The sequence below is a fragment of the Salvia miltiorrhiza genome, chromosome 4 (genome assembly GCF_028751815.1).
Source record: "Salvia miltiorrhiza cultivar Shanhuang (shh) chromosome 4, IMPLAD_Smil_shh, whole genome shotgun sequence".
Classification (NCBI taxonomy): Eukaryota; Viridiplantae; Streptophyta; class Magnoliopsida; order Lamiales; family Lamiaceae; genus Salvia; species Salvia miltiorrhiza.
In genome coordinates, this window is record NC_080390.1 from 17,534,306 (window position 1) to 17,538,384 (window position 4,079).

Below are 4,079 nucleotides of genomic sequence, written 5' to 3' on the forward strand. Positions count from 1 at the left end.
ATAACCAACTTAGCTAAGTTGGGTTATTTTTCATGATGAAGTTTATTTTCGCATGGTTGCTCAAGTCGTGAATCAATTCCGACTTTAAGGCTAATTAAATCTACGAATTTAATTTAAGTATTAGAATGACGAACGGATTGAATCTACGGATTTAATTTAGCTTTATCAATGATAGCAAGCACGAAACCAGTATTTTTAATACTGAGAGTGACCGACACTGAAGGATTTTTTTTAAATCTTTTATTAGATCACATCACACGCCTACCCTATCACCTTTTTCAATCTATCTACTACTTTATCAAAAGAAGGATAAAGGAGTGAGCAAGGAGTGCTGCGAAAGCAACCCCTTCTCTATGGCCAAGGCAGCGGCAGCTGTAATACCCCGTTTCCCTGAGTTAAATTTAGAATTTATTTTCGAAATTTAGAAGTAAGATGATTCACGCCGGATATAAAGAAAATGAATTTATTTTTAATTCCAACAAAAATAAATATGATTTACAAAAACATTTGTAAATTTAGTTATTAAATTTATATGCATTGCATATTTATTTAATTTAGCATTCAAAGCATTTTCACGAGCTATTTATTTAGCGAACCCTGAAGAATTATTATAGTTTTCATAGTATAACCCGGAAGACTTTAGTTTATTATATTTAATTTCTCCACCAAATTTCCCACATCTACCTACTCTTCCACCTCCTCCATGACAGCCATGCCACCTTCCTTTACACCTCCTTTCCACCTCCATGACAGCCCTTTACACTTAACATCCACTTTCAAATTCCACTTAACATCACTGCAGCCAAGTCATTCCTCCTCCTACGCCATATCCCCTTCTCCTACAAATCCGACAGCAAATTCATTCTCCCAATCTCCAAAATCTTTCAACATTCATTATATATTTATTTTCCACTCAAGAGAAGCTCAAAAGAAATCCAGACAACAACGGCTCAACTCAAAACTTCTAAAGGTTCATCCATGTACTCCCTTGCCTATTCTACTCAACCAGTTTCGTTTTAGCAATTCGTCAAATTTTCATGAGCATTAAACTGCATAAGATTTCATTGTGTATAAGCATGTTATATGAAAGAAAAAAAAAATGTGAACTTTACTTGATATATGCATACAGTATAAATTTCATGTACTGCATTTACAATGGAACAATAAAAAGAGAAATAGAGAAATGTTATGTATGCTGTATGAATCGAACTTGAGTCTTGAGCTTTGTCGGGTGTGGGCTGTGTGGTTGTAAGTGTCGAGTCTGGCAGGGGAGTAATGGCGGTGGCAGATGCGGTCGGCGGCGGTGGTTCTCCTGCTGCTGTCGGCCGGAGTTTTGAGGGAGAACAGAGGCTGTTCCCGCCGGGTTCGGTGAACAGAGGGGAGAACGGCTGCGGCCAGAACTAGAGAAGAGAGATGAGGGGCGGAGACATCGCCGGTGGTTGTTGTCCGCCGGAGTAGAAACTGAAACTTGAGGGCGGTGGTCGTGGATTTGGGCTTCAGCGGAGGGAGGCAGGGCACGGCGGCGGTGCCGCTGCTGCCCGGCCACGGCTGGAGAGAGAGAAACCGAGGGAGGCGACGGCGGATCTGCTGCGAGGACGCCGGAGGCAGCGGCGCTCCGCGGCGGTTGCTCCTGCTGCGTGAAGGAGAGAGGGCTGGGCGGCGCAGCCGCTGGGTGCGTGTGTTTGTGTAGGTAGAGGGAAAACTAGGGAGAAGAAGATGGGGGAGAGGGATGGCGGCGGCGGCGGCCGGCGCTGCTGCCGTCCGCCGGAGAAGAGAAGAAGGTGAGGGAGGGGGAAGGCTGCTGCACAGCAGCAGCTGCGTGTGTGCGTGTGTTTGTGTTGTGAGTGTGACCGAGAGAGAGAGAGTAGGGAAGAAAAGGGGGTGGGATGTTGGGCTTTAGGTTTGGGCTTGAGGGTGGATTTGAATTATGGGCCGAGTCAGTGGGCTTACGATTTTGGGCCGATTTTAATTGAGAATTTGGGCCGAGTGTTGGGCTTGGTTGTGGGCCGATTTTCTTTGTTTAATTTTCAGTTGGGCCTTTATTTTATTAAAACAGATGGGCCTTATTTAAATACCACTTGGGCCGATTTTTTTTAAGGAAAATGTTGGGCCTTAATTCAATTATTTAATAGATGGCCCTATTATTGTTTAATTAACTTGGGCTGCCCATTTTATAGTGGGCTGCGAAAATTTTTAAGAAAAATGGGGAGGTCCTTGATTTAATTATTTTAAATGGGCTGCCCATTATTTATTAATTGGACTTATAGCAAGGTTTGAATAAATTTTATTTAAAGAATAATTTGCATAATAATATTATTATTATTATTATGTGCATATACGATTAAGCATGAGATGATTTGTATAATAATACTATATCATTATTATGTGCATATTTTAAGTAATTACTTACCATATGCTAAGTATGCATTTGCATCATGCAATAAAAGTATTTATGATTTAATTGGTTTTATTTATAAATCCAATTATTTAAGAAAATTGAGTAAGAATATTGTTGGTGTTCTTAACTCAAGAGAAATATTTTCAAGTATTTAATTATTAAATTTTGAAAACCGGCTAAGTGAATCATAGAATGTTAAGCACTACACCATGACTTAAGATTAGATACAAGGAGACCTATTGAGAATAGATTTCTTGTAGGCTTCGAGCATCAGAAGGATTAGCACTGCTATTCCGATTCAGAGATAAGGTTAAACGACAGGCTTTGCCTATACAGGTGGGCATTACTTTTACTATACGTATATAGAGATCCCCTGCGTGTCGTAGGCCTCTTATACGAATATATGCATGAGATGATTTTAACTGTTAATTTCAGTTTATTATTATGCCCAAATGATAAATGACTCTTATGAAATGAAAATGAAATGTTCATGAAATGAAATGAAATGTTTATGAAATGATTGACTGCCAAAAATGTTTATGTTTTTATATGTATCCTATCTGTGTTGGTTCGCCAACTTTAAAGGAAATCCAATTGGGATCCTATGCTAGACAAAGGTCGCTAGCTAGGGTTAACGTGTACACTCATGGAGACCGCGAGTCGCTTGCGACCGGTCTTGGCGTCCGTGGTAAGGAGGCCTCCTTCCCGGCGCGTGACAGAAAGGAACAGATATGGATCATATGAAGGAAAATGATCGGCCGATCGACTTTATGAAAATGAAAGAAATATTTTAGTAAGCGCAGGTCATTTAAGAAAACCCCTGTGTGTTACTGTTATGGCAGTTCAATTTATATATGTATGCATGAATGTATTTTCGGCTATGCCCACTGAGTATTTTTATACTCAGCCCTGCATGTATTTCTAAATGTGCAGGTTGAGCAGTTGATGGAATGGAATGATGTTGAGCGGGTGTTCCTTTGACATTTCAAGAAATGTAACCTTGAGTATACATCTTCATATGTATATCTCACACGTTTCCGCTGCAAAACACTTTGATTAGGATAACTTTATGTTATGAAATTGTGACACGTGTTATTGGGTAAACCACCTTAATCAGTTCTCATTTATATGTATGTTTTATAAGTATCCAAATAATCATATATGATCCTAGCATTTTATCTATGAGTGACATTTCCATATACTTTAAATGTTAAGTAATTGTCCATTTCCATTTCTTATTGTTCACCCAAGTCATAACCCCTGTTAACCCGTCATTGGGATAGTGGGCTGTGACAGAGTGGTATCAGAGCGAGGTTCGTTCGCTCTGACCCTAGAAACCTTATTCTAAAGAGTCGAGTCTAGTTTGATTCTTTAGACTTACATGGGTTCATATGGCACCGCTCAACACTCCATTGCATCGTGCTCAATCAAGGAAAGAAGGTAACTGCAGTTTCAACGTTTTAAAGATGTTAATGTTCTAAAATGCTTCATGAATATGTTTATGTGAAGAGCATGTTATGATGGAATGTTGAATGTTTTGCCTTTCATGGCATATTTTCGCAGTCTATGATGTTATGATCAGATGAATGATAGAAAAGTGACATATGTTTTCCCAGAGAACATAGATTGCTATAAGATGCATGATCACAATTTCAAAAGAACATAGACTACTAGATTAGTA

The 4,079-nt window shown here is 39.4% G+C and overlaps 1 long non-coding RNA gene across 1 annotated transcript; it reads left to right on the plus strand.

Moving 5' to 3' along the window:
• Positions 1-650: 650 nt before the first annotated feature.
• Positions 651-3,627, plus strand: LOC131019876 (uncharacterized). Its single transcript, XR_009100520.1, has 2 exons — positions 651-970; positions 3,332-3,627. It is a non-coding gene; the product is annotated as an uncharacterized LOC131019876 (long non-coding RNA).
• Positions 3,628-4,079: the final 452 nt, after the last annotated feature.